The sequence below is a fragment of the Panthera pardus genome, unplaced genomic scaffold, assembly GCF_024362965.1.
Source record: "Panthera pardus isolate Hobbes unplaced genomic scaffold, ASM2436296v1 HiC_scaffold_25, whole genome shotgun sequence".
In the NCBI taxonomy this organism is placed as follows: domain Eukaryota; kingdom Metazoa; phylum Chordata; class Mammalia; order Carnivora; family Felidae; genus Panthera; species Panthera pardus.
The window spans coordinates 49,124,355-49,137,489 of NW_026526821.1; the positions used below are offsets into that span (position 1 = coordinate 49,124,355).

The 13,135-nt window shown below is 41.1% G+C and overlaps 1 protein-coding gene across 11 annotated transcripts in view; it reads left to right on the forward strand.

The window, feature by feature from the left end:
- The window catches only part of SYNDIG1 (synapse differentiation inducing 1), a 180,717-nt gene that overhangs the window by 55,430 nt on the left and 112,152 nt on the right, over nt 1-13,135 (forward strand). The window contains exon 2 of one of the 11 annotated variants that reach the window (XM_053890478.1): nt 3,444-3,523. The exons of the other annotated variants lie outside the window; for them this stretch is intronic. The gene's annotated coding sequence lies outside the window, so the exon portion shown is untranslated. The remainder of the gene's footprint in view (nt 1-3,443; nt 3,524-13,135) is intronic. 11 annotated transcript variants of the gene reach the window in all.

Below are 13,135 nucleotides of genomic sequence, written 5' to 3' on the forward strand. Positions count from 1 at the left end.
GTAAGCTATAGCTGCCATAGAAGGTGATTCCTCTGATGGATCTGGGCAAAGTAAATAGCAAACCTACTGGAAAGACTTGATCACTATAGATGCCACTAAGAACATTTGTGAGATTCATGGAAAGAGGTCAAAATATCAACATTATTGGGAGTTAGAAGAAGTTGATTTCAACTCTCATGGATGACTTTGAGGGGTTCAGGACTTTTAACAGAGGAGGTGACTGCAGATGTGGTGGAAACAGTGAGAGAAGTGGAAGCCTGAAGATGAGACTGAATTGCTACAATCTCATGGTAAACTTTCACAGATAAGGAGTTGCTTCTTTTGAATAAACAAAGAAAGTTATACCTTGAGGTGGATACTACTCCTGGTGTAGAAGCTGTGAAGACTTTTGAAATGACAACAGAGGATTTAGAATATTACATAAACTTAGTTGATAAAGCAGCAGCAGGGTTTGAGAGGATTGATTCCAGTTGTTAGAAGTTCTGTGTGTAAAATGCTATCAAATAGCATCATCTGCTACAGAGAAATCATTCATAGAAGAGTCAATCAATGTGACAAACTTCACGGTTGTCTTATTTTAAGAAATTGCCGCAGCGGTCGTAGCTTTCAACACCCACCACCCTGTTCAGTCAGCAGCTATCAGCTTTGAGGCAAAACCCTCTACTAGCAAAATGATTAAAACTCACTGAAAGCACAGATTATGGTTAGAATTTTTATCAATAAAGTATTGTTTAATTAAGGTATGTACATTGTTGTTTGCTTAAACATAATGCTGTTGCACACTTAATAGACTACAGTATAGTGTAAACATAACTTTTGTATGCACTGGGAAACCAAAATATTCACTTGACTCACTTTATTGCACATTCACTTTCTTGCAGTGGTCTGGAACAAACCCACAATATCTCTGAGGTATCCCTATATTTTTCTTGAGTCCACCTTCTAGATTATCTTTTTTTTCCTCCATCTGTGTCTTTTTGCTCTATAAATTTTAGTTCTTCTTGTATATTTTTATTTCAATTGAATTTTTTTTCAGTTTTTGAAGTTCAATCCATTTTTATTTTTCTACTTATACTCTCTTGCTACTTGCTCATTTTTCAATATTTCTATTTATGTTTCTGTAAATATTTTATAAATCATTTTTATATTTCTATCTCTTCTATATTTCCATAAATATTTTATAAATAATTGTTCTATATTCTTATGATTTCATTACCTAAAATCTTTGATTGCCCAAAGCTATTTTTTACCTACTGATTCTCACTCACAGTGACATGCATGCAGTCTTTTGTGCATGCTGATCTTTAATTGTCAGCTCATCGTGTGATTCGATTATGTGGTTAAATATGGGGATCTTTTCCCCACAGAGGTTTGAATCTATATCTGCTGGTAGCCAGGGCTCATCACTTACTTGAAACTATGTCAGAACCTACAGAATGGCAGCTCTCAGAGTGTGATCTTTGGATCAGCATCATCAGCATCACCCAGGAACTGCTTAGCTATGAAAAAATTTTGATACCCTTCCACAGTGAATAAGAAACTGCTGGTGGAGCCTAGAAATCTATACTTAACAAGCCCTCCAGGCGATTCTAAGGCATACTTAAACTTGAGAACTTTTATGAAGAACCGTAGCTGAGAATGAGGGTTCAGTCTCAACTTCTTCATCTTGTTTCTCTACCAAGCCTGTATAATTTACTATCAGTTACCGTTGGCATTGTAAATCAATGTAATTCTGCCCCTTCTAGAAATGTTTTATAGGATGGTGGTAATTTTGATGTTTTCCTTCACAACGAACAGTATCTCAAAGTATATTCTAATCCAGGGTCTTATTTTGTAGTAAGAGAAGCCCTCAGAGCCTCTAGTCAGCTTTAATGCTAAAAGTGACACTCTGCCCATTAAGGTTTTAATTTGACAAATGTATTTTTTTTGTTTCTAAAGTTGTAATTCCTTCATTTGTAAACATATTAAGCACATTTATTTTATAACCTTTATCTGATAATATCAATAGCTCCGGTCATTGAGACCTAATTTGGGTAATTTTGCTCACCCTTACTAATTGTGACTTATTTCCTTATGTGTTTAATTTCAAACTGAGGTTTCTTTTAACATTGTCTATGGACATCTTCTGAAGCCTGTCTTTAACACATTCTTCCAGAAAGGATTTGCATTTGCCTCTGCCAAGAATCCGGGTGTGAGGTTTCAGCCCCAAACTCTCCAAAATAAGAGTTCAATTGCATTTTTCAAGGCACATTGAGAGTGGGAAATCTGAGTGTGAGTGCAGACTTGTGGTTAGAAATTCTCAGAGATAAAGTCATCCTAGCACCCTCTAGAAGCATCGGGTTACCCACAAGAATTTTAGAGACAAGAATACCTTCAAGGCTTTCTGTCTCTGTCACTCACTCATGGGGAGGAAGAATTCTTGCTTGAGTCTGTATCCACATTCAGTCTTCTCATTGAATTCTTTGATCACATGGGCAGCCTGTATATCTCCAAACCATAGAGTGGTATGTGAGTTGGAGGTGGGGGTGTCACTGCTGTTGATGGTAATGGTAGAGGTGGCATTATTTGTGCTGATGATAGTGGTGGTGTTAATGGTGGTGGCATGATGGTACTGATTGTGGGTGGTGGTGATGGTGATATTGGAGGGGTTATGGAATTAGTAAACTTTTTCTGTGAAAAGCCAGATAATAAATATTTCAGGCTTTACAAGCCATATGGCCTCTGCACAACTACTCAACTCTGCCTTTTTAGTGCAGAATAGCCATAGGCATATATGAATGAATGGATTTGGATGTGATTCAATAAAAATTGATTTATGGACACTGACATTTGAATATTTTATGGTTTTCATGTGTGTTGGAAAATACTTCTTTTCAGCCACTTGAAAATTTACAAAAATCATTCTTAGCTTTTGGGCAATACAAACAAGCTGGATTTGTCCTGTGGGCTAGTTTGCCAGTTCCTGGTGGTAGTATAGTGTTGAGAATGATGGTGATGGTGGTGGTAATGGTGGCCGTGATGACAGTGGTAGTCATAAAGGTTGTGAAGGTAGTAGTGAAGAAGGTGGTGAAGGTAGAGGTGGTGATGGTGGTGATGGAGATGATGGTAGTATTGATGATGGTGCTGAAGGTAGTGGTGATGGCAGTGGTATGCAGATTGTGGTGGTGGTGGTGGTGCTGATGGGTGGTCATGAAGATGATGGTGGTGGTGGTGATGGTGGTAGTGGTAAAGTGGTAGCAGTGAAGGTACTGGTAGTGATTGTAGGATGAGGATGTTCCTAAAGTGGTGGAATTGGTAGAAGTGGGTATGTAGGTTCTGTTGGTGAAGAAGTCACTTCCCACATCTTTCTTAAAACTGAGATGGAGTTTCACAAAACTAAAGCAAGTTGGCAGAACTTTTATAGGCAGCAGTGGCCCTAATACACAGGTTTTTCTTATTTCCAGTACCACAGCATTTCCTCTGCACTTCTCTGACTGACCATTAATGAATAAGATTTAGAATTCCTGCGGATCCTTTCCCAGAGGTATGGTAACAAAGCCTTGCTCACCAGAAGTTTGGATTGGCTTTGTGCTCAGGAAGTCCCAGGTCACCAAGTGATAAGTTCGATGATGCAGCATTTTGCAATTGTAATGTTCCATTTAAATGTTAAATAACAATAACTGATCTGGTTCTGAATGCTTCATTAACTGTCTCCACTGCCAAATCACAGGCTTTTCTATGAGTTTCTGCCAAAGGCAAACTTTAATTGTTTTAATGAGGATTTGCAAGCAGCTCTTTTCTCTCAACACTTGGGCACTGGCGGAAACACATACATCATTTGCTTAGCAGGAGGGAAGTATTTCTGTTTACACAAAAGGCTTCTAACAGTGCTGGGGTTTAGGGAAGACCCAGCACCTGGTGCCCTAATGGTTTCCTTAATTGAGCTGTATGAGAAGGGATTAAAAGTGTTAGGAGCAATCCATGCCTGTCACACATCCCAAGCGTTCTGGCTAAACTAATCTGCTAATTAGTTAATTTTCCACATCAGTTGCATAGTTTGCTCTGTTCCGTTTTTACTTGGAGATGCTGCTCTAAAGGTTGTTTTATGTGTTAAATGTAACTGTTACTACACAAAATCCTTGGCATATAAAGGTTCTTAATCAGCCACAGAAGTACAGATATTAGATACTACTTTGTAAAACTCCTTCTACTCCACACTAAACATATCCTAAGCCCACAGTGCAGATGGTTCAATCTTCCTGTGGGAGGGGTGTGTGTGGGGGTGGGGTGGTGCAGGAGACAGAATCATTAAACATATAGAATTGTTCACAGACTCAGAAAAAAGAAAAATACGAGACAGAGTACTTCCGTTTGTCTCTATTTCTGTGTTGAGGCCTTTGTTTGGAAATCACTATACTTGCAACACTGGTTCCCAAAATTTATATTTGATTTTTTCTAGTTATTTCCTCAGAGTAAAGCATCTATTAAACATTAGAGACAATCCCAATTTCTCCACGGATAGGTCCATGTGTAATTCTGCTGTATTGATAGTACGTAATTCCTGGTGGAGCATGCTAGAATTCTTTTAAAAGGGTGTATGTTGTAGGGGCTAGAAGCAGAAAGAACATAAAATTGCTCAGATCCTGTTCTTAGTGAGGAAGAGGGAGGCTTTGGCTGAAGCATGGGCTGCCTTATTCTGACTTGAAACTCTGATATACCTAAGCATCTGCTGTGTTTGGGTATCTGAGTATTCCATTTCACAGGGAGGAGGCAGGCTCAGCCTGCAGTGTTTTCTCCATTAGCAGGTCACATGGCCTGCCTGTCAGTGGGACTTCTCTGGTCCAGCTAGTGTTTGAGAGACTCCATCTCTACTTACCAAACATCTATGGCACCTGTCACTATGTGTTCCCAGCCATACATGAAATGCCTTTTCCTGCAGAAGTGCAGACTGAAGGTTTTTGTTTTGTTTTGTTCTTAAGACAATTTCATTCTCACTATATATTTGCCAGAAAAATAATTCACTATTTTATCAACCATTCAATAAGAGAGATGCAATAAGAGTTAGCCCAGTAGCACATAGGAGCTCAGTGGTAACAACCATACCCCAATGAAAGCAATAAATAAAATGCAGTATATCCCTAAAATGGATTATTATTCAGGCATAAAAGGAGTGAAGTGCTGATACATACAGCAACATTGAGAGCATTATGCTAAGTAGAAGAAGGCAGACACAAATACCACATATTGCATGATTCCATTTATGTAAAATGTCCAGAACAATCAAATCCATAGAGACAGAAGGTAGATTAGTGGCTGCCAGGGGCCGGGGAAGGGAGGAATGGGGGAGGGGAGGGGCTGCCTAATGGATATGAAATGATGAAAATATTCTGGAATCAGATAACAGTGAGGCTTGCACAACTCTGTGAATATACTACAAGCCACAGAATTATGCACTTTAAAAGGTAGTGAATTTTACAGCCTGCAATATATCTGAATAATGCTATTATTTTTTAAATGAATGAAACTACTAATGAAAACAAAAAAGAGCAACAGAACCAGGATCTTCCTGAAATATTGCATACTCTTCAGATGTGAATGCTGATGATGCAGGCCCACAGTCTGACATGCTTCCCAGCTTCTCAGGTGATGCATCACTATGACTCCACCTGGACACAGATATACCTGGGTTAAAATCCTACCTATTCCTTTGCCTCACTGGAGTATCCTCTCTGTATGTATTTAGATCATTCACTGTTAGGATTTAGGATCTTGTAGAATTTGAAAGACACCACCAGAGACATGACCCCGGAATTGCTGAGGCCGCTGGGGGCTTTATTTTTCTTGGTGAAGAGTTGGTGAATCAGTCTTAACCTGTGCATTAGAGGCCAGAAAACCTGATCCCCAACTCATCGTGAGAGAATCCATCTTTTAGAGGGCAGGCTTATATTATCCTACCTGAGACTGCTCTATGGACCCACATTGCCAATTTATCAATTAGTAGTGAGGAATCACTCTCTTGGGGACCAAGGGCATGAAGCTTGTATGACCCCACACACCCTGTCCCTGGAATAAGGCAGCTTATGAATTTGCAAAGAGAATTAACAGTCTCATAGGCTTGTTTTTAATTTTTGTTTTAAAATGTGTTAATCCGGGGTGTCTGGGTGGCTCAGTTGATTAAGCATCCAACTCTTGATTTCTGCTGAGATCGTGATTTCATTCTTCATAGAATTGAGCCTCATGTTGGACTTGTACTAACAGCGTGGAGCCTGCTTGGATTCTCTCTCTCCCTCTCTCTCTGTCCCTGCCTTGCTTGTGTGCTCTCTCTCTCTCTCAAAAAAAAAAAAAAATGAATAAACTTAAAAAAATAAAATTAAAAAAATAAATAAATAGTATTTATCAATAAAATGTTCATCTAAGCCAGCATGTTCCCTTTGCTGTGGCTGGCCTAGGAGGGTTTCCATCTCTTTAGATGGCTTCTGTTTGGGTATGTTAAGGCAAATAGGTACCTCTTCTCTAAGTTCTGACAAGAGAACCGAGTTCAGTCATTCAATAATATCATAGTGTTGTGAGCTTGTAGACATATAAGCTGGTTTACTTGGTTCCCTTTTCTCTATAGAAATGGTGCTAGCACCTCACAGGCTTGTGGGATATTAGTCTGATGCCTTGGGTTCCTTCTCCAAGAAGCAGGTCCCAAGATAAAAATTCAAGAGCACCAGTAGCAGAGAAGGGAAACGAGATGGTTAGGGAAGGTGCCAACAATTGTCATGTTGCCCAGTAAGATAATCTCTGGGCAATTGAGGGGGCAGGCCTTCTGGGGCCTTAATAGAGTATGCAGAACACCTGCCTCAGACTGTCCCACTAAGGGACAAAGAGGCAGGGCATTCATCCATCAACTTCCCATCTCTCATTAATGGAAGCTGCACCAGGGGCCTTAACCCCTCTGACCTGGCCTGTGACAGCCAAGATAGCATGGTCAGTTCCTGGAATGGTGGGAATCAGGGCAGGGGTAGGAGCAGGGGCACCCATGGATTTAGCTCACCTGGTATCTGTGAACTCATCATCATCATCCCTCAACTTTTCCAAATCCATCCCTTACCCATTGTTTCCTACTTTGGTGACATCTCGTCCACCAGGGGCCTAGGTCAGAAGGAGGGGTGCTTCATCTGCACATTCTCCACTCCTCTGCCTCATTATACATATTCAAGAGAGCACCCAGGCCTATTGACTCTGCCTCCTACTTGCCTCCTGGACATCTCTCCATTCATGGGCCTTCTTGAAGTCTAGCCACCAGCACCTCAGTCAGGATTCCTGCCTCCAGCCTTCTCAGATACACATATGAAGGCTCCTCCTTTCCATCCTGCTGCTCCTCACTGGATGCTTGAGGTTGTTAGGACAGGCTCCAGTACTCCTGCCACCATTCCCACCCTCTTGTCTCTCCCAGACCTCTGCTCCATCCAGCTACACTGCCCTTTGTCCTGCTTGTTCCCTGCCTCAGAGCCCTAAAGCATTTGACAGCTAGAAACACTTTCCTCCCATCTTGACCCTGAAATCCTCCTCACCCTTTAGGTCTTATCTTTAATGACACCTCCACAGGAGGCTCTTTCCCAATCCCCTGGCCAGGTTATTGCACCCAGTTTCTTGTGTATTCACAAAAGGAAGGCTTCTCCTTGTCTAGAGTACTGGGTATACTTTAGTGCTTATTCAAAGACAGTTTTTCTCCTGTGCCCACAAAATGCCTGTCAGGTGGATGCATGGAAGTCCCTGGTACGTGCTTACCATGTGCTAGTGCTGGATACATGCCGTTTTCCTTCCTTTCTGGTTTTGGGGGAGGAAGTTCAAATTATTTTGAAACTTTTCAGGTGATGTTGCATTAGGGGCTGAGGCTACCTCTGCTCTGGAGATCTGGCTTTTGTCCCCCTGGAGCCTGATTCTCCAACCCCAGGGTGAATTTCAGTTGCACTGAGAGATCACTGTCACTTGGGGTGGGGAACATTTGCTGGTCCAGGTTAGAAAGCCTTCAGGATCCAGACTCATGCGGAAAAAGTGCTTCTATTATCTGTAGACATCATTCTCTTTAATTAAAATAATGATGGGATGGGAATAATTACCTGTTTGGGAGCAGGATCATAGTAGTTTGCTGATTTACCACTGGCTCATGTGCACAAACTTTCTAGATGAGAACAAAATGCTTGCTATTTGTGCCAAAGGAAGTACTGGGAAATTGCTTGATGAAAGTCCAACCCTCATCACCACATATATGGAAATATGCTGTCTCCCTATAGGATATAGAATTTCTGGCTGGAATAGCTTTTTCCTAAGTAAAAAGATTATTTGTGAATCAAAAAAAAAGTCATAGCATTCAATAACTGAATCTAACATAGGTGAGCTTTTAAATGACCCACCTCTCTAGGCTAATGGCTAAACAGGTAATTTCCCTTAATTGATAAAAAAAGAATGTTTTGTTTTCATCAGTGCAGCTCTTGTCACATGTATTTGAGGGTTCATTTGTAGCCTATAATAGCAAAACATCATTAGCTATTCATCAAGCCCTTGTGGACTCGATGGATGATCCAGGACGCATCTTCTGAGTTGCAAGGATGGTAGAACTGGCTCCTGACCTGGAGGAACTTGCAAACCAGTTGAGACAAAGCCCTGTCCCACGTGAATCCCAAAGGGAGTATGGCAGGTGTTGTCACAGACGTCTGACCTAGACATTGCTCCGTGGGGGAGGTGATGTGTAGCAAAGACTGCTTCTGGAGTGAGCAGAAAGCCAGGGACAAGAGAGGAGGGACAGAAGAATGAGATAGACACAGTGGGCTCAGCACATGCAGACAGCAGCTCAGAGCATAAATTTGTCTTCAGGAAAATGAGACATGGGGCATCAGGCCTTGTAGTCCAACCTGAAGTCTGAAGTGTGGACAGTGGGCCTACATGACCCTCTCCAGAGAGATATAATCATGAGCCCCAGTGTAATCCTGGCCCTCACACCAATGACCCTGGGGAGGGACTTGGTGAGCAACAGTATCTGTCCACTCAGAGAGCACCATTCATAGTTTTTCTACAAAAATGCAACAATGTGAATAATTTTGGAAGATTTTTCATAAACATTTCTATTTACCATGTCTTTTGAAAAATTAGAAATGGCAACGTGGAAACAATTCAGCATGGGCAGAGGCAGCAAGTGTCAGGGGCCAGTGGCTGCCCCCAAGCTGGACGGCGGTGCACCCTGCCAGGTCTGGGGGCCAGGGGCAGTGACGTGGAGACCTTTGGTCTGACCACCAGCTGAAGAGGGCTCTCTGGGTGGCCTGAATCTGAGGAATGTGTCAGGTATAACAGAAATGGTGATTGTAGTAAAAGTTGAGAATGGCTTCTGAAGGGATGACCTGTATGAAGAGTGATTTTGAAATTTAGTTTGTCAACAGAAGCACCAAGAATCAAACACCAACTCACACACACACACACACACACACACACACACACACACACACACACAAAAGAGTGGGAGGACCAAGAACTCTATCCTGAGCCCTGCTCCCAACTTTTGTGCCCCCACCTTCCTCATTATTACCTGCTTTAGCTGTTTCTCTTCCTGGGTGGATTCTCTCTGGGAGGCTGTTCACAGCTCTTTTTCCATGAATTATTCAGAAATGGTTTTAGGTAAATCCTGTCTCTTGGACCTGAGGAGCAATAGATGTTGAGGCCAGCTGTTGTTGCCTTCATCTCCTCCCAGCTGAGCCCCACTCTGCCTCCAAACCAGTGAATGAGATGTACTTAGTACTCAGCTTGTGATCCTCAGAGACCCCTGAGCAAGTGAGGTTTCCAGCTGCTCTGTCTCTCAGGGCCCTAGGGGCCCCATCTCAGTGTTCCTGGGTCATGGGGGCTGTGCTCTGAGCACTGTGTCCCTAGCCCAGAGCTCTCCCCCTGCTTCTGGGAGTCAGTCTCAGGCCATCTCAGTGTTAGAAACCCCATCTGTCATCCACAATCCTACCTAAACACAGTCTTCTGAAAAGTGAAAAACTACCCACAGCTGGAAGAATGGTTGTACTTATGATGAGTAAGTGAGAGGGAAACAGGTCACCTGTGTTTGTCACCCCTACCTTCCAGACACCCCCACACAGACCCCCACAGTTAAATAGGAAGTACTTACTGTGAGGAGCACATGCTTTCTAGCAGGGTCTCTAAGTACCTGTGCTCCTCGGGAAGGCCTCCATCATCTGCTGTGACAGCAGCACAGGAACTGCTGGTTGAGAATCCTCTGGCCACTGATGTCACTACTCATGTGGCCTCTTTATGATCGGTTTGTCAGAAGATGGAATACACAAAACTCAGGAATCATAGTGCTCTCATGGCTCGTGCCACCCTAAAGGTTCCTGCAGGGCTTTGGTCCCTCCCCACTGCGCTGAGGGTGGCTGAACGTGCACAGAGTGCTCTGTGCATCAGAGCCAGGCCCCCAGTGTTGGCAGTGTTTTCTCCTCCACCCACACCCCATGCTGTCCGCAGACCCAGCTGCCTCTGAAATTGTCATATTCCACTCAAAGGCCTTTCTTCCACAATGCCCATTGGTTGTCAAAGTAAAGTTTTTATGTACATTAGCATTCAAGATCCTTGTAATAAAGCCTCTGCCCCCTTTAACTTATCTCCTGGCCTTACTCTGCTAGAATTGCCCCAACACCACCCGTACATGTCCCTGCCACTTTGCCTGGTCTCATGCACTTCCCTCTACCTAGAACATCTTTCTTATATCTTCACCTGTTGATTTAAAGAAAACAAAACAAAACAAAACTTTTTATTATAGAAAATTTCAAACTCAGATGAAAGTGGAGAGAAGTAGACAACGGACCCCATGTACACACCAACCAACTTCACTGATTATCAGCCCATGGCCAACCTGTTTTCTCTGTACTCCACCCACTCCTCCTCCCAAAACAGATGGTTTTTAAACAAATCCCAGCCATCACATCCTTTATTAAATCTGTAAATATTTCAGTATGAATCTCTAGAAGTTGGTAGCTCTTTTTTTTAGGTAGCTCTTTTTAATCCTCATCATATACCTTCAAAAATTAAAAATACCTAAAAAAATTTACAAGAACTCCTTAGTGTCATCAACTACCTAGCTAATGTTCTCATTTCTCCAAAGTCTCAACATATGTTTGTGAATATATGCATAAATGTAGAGATGTTGTATATAAATTAGTGTATGAATGTTTCTGTGTATACATATACATGTACATACATATGTACATATAAAAACATGTCAGTTCATTTGTTTGATTAGATCCAAATAAGATTAATATATTCAACTAGTTGCTATATCTTCTGAGTCTCTTTAGTACATAGAATCTTTCTTTATTCATTGCATGTGTGTGCTCTCTCACTCTCTCTCTCTCTGTTTCTTAATTCTTAAATTTTCTGGTCATTCTTCCTGTAGATTGTCCACATTCTGGATTTTACTGATTGCATACAGCTATGATGTCATTTGGCATGTTCCCCTAACCTCTGAATTTCCTATAATTGGTAGTTAGGTACAGAGATTTGATGAAAATAAGGCTATGTTTTGTTTCATTTTGCTTTGTTTTGGCAAGAAGACTTTTGTGGGTGTTGACCCAAAATGAACAAAGCTTTTAAACATTTTAAAGAGAAAGGAAAAGAGTTTTATTTGAGTCCAAGTGAGGACAGCTGTCAGGGATATACAATCTTCATAAAGAAGAGAGTGATCTGGGGAAAGAATGGTTGGTGCAGGATTATACATGTTTTTTACATAAAGAGTTACAAATCATCATGGCAAAGGACATTCCAGAAAATTATAGACTTTATCTTATGTGTTTAGTATGTGTAAGGCTGTAGAACTCTAATCTTATGGGAACTAGGGAGGATGTGTGTGTGTGTGTGTGTGTGTGTGTGTGTGTGTGTGTGTGTTTTATATTTATGCTTGGAATACTCCTTTTGGTTATTTATTTATTTTACTTTTTTTGTAACAAAGCAGATGTACAATGTGTTCTGGAGGCAGAAATAGAGCACATGCTTTGAGGTTTTGCCAAGTCATTTTGCCCTTGGTAAATGTTAAATTATAGCTTCCCTGGGAGCCCAGGAGCAGGGCTCACAAACATTAAAAGTTGGAAATTTCCTTTATCATGGGTGATGGCATGCATTTCCAACAGAAAGCATGTAATGTCCCATTGTCCTTATTTTTGTCCTGCTCACAGCCATCAATAGCTACTAGCCCTTATGTAACATCTGCTGGTCATTTTGATTGTAGCTTATATTCATTTAGATTCCACAGGAAGATCTTGTGTGAACATTTCTGTGGTTCTTTGTTAGCTTACCTACAACCTTTAAACCTGGAGGTCAGTTTGGCTAGATATAAAATCCTTGATACACGTTTTAGTATATTGAGTATCCAGTACTTCACTCCACTGGCTTCTGTTATTAAGCATTTTTGTTGACAAGTCTAATGATAATCTGGTTTTCTTATCTTTTTTAGTGGCTCAGGCTGTTCTGTTTTTTTAATTTCTGGATAACCAAAGGTGTTTTTATATTTGTTTTCCTTTAAAGTTTAGTAGATTTACTATAATTTATATTGGAGTTGGTCATTCTGGGTCAGTTTTCCCAGGTACTTAGTGTACCCTTTCAACATTAATTACAGGAAAATTTTCTTAAATCATAGTTTTATAGTATTTGCTTTTATCCATTATTTTCTACTCTAAGGTCTCCCTTTATATACATACGGTGCTTTCCTTATTCTATATTTGTTACTTTCTTTCAAAATGTTTTCAGCACTTCAAATGCATACAGTGTAATGCAGGTCTTTTGTGTTACAGTTTGATCAGCTCTGGAAAATGCATATGTCTGTGTAACCTCTGCTCCCCCAAGATGCAGTGTGTGTGCATCACCTGGGGATGTCCCCATGCCCTGTCCATGCAGAGCTTTTCCCACCCTGAGCCAGACAACCTTGCCTTTTCTTCTGTAATACAAAACTGCTCTTGAATTTTATATAAACTAAAGTATTCATGCTTTTTAAATTTAACACATTTTTTTATTTTCCATATTCTCTTTCCTTTAAGGTGTGACCCACTGTGCTTATTCACTCATGTCTCCCTTCTGCTTTAGCCTTGATTTCTGAAGTTACTTTATTTCTAATTTTTCCAAGTTCTGTTCA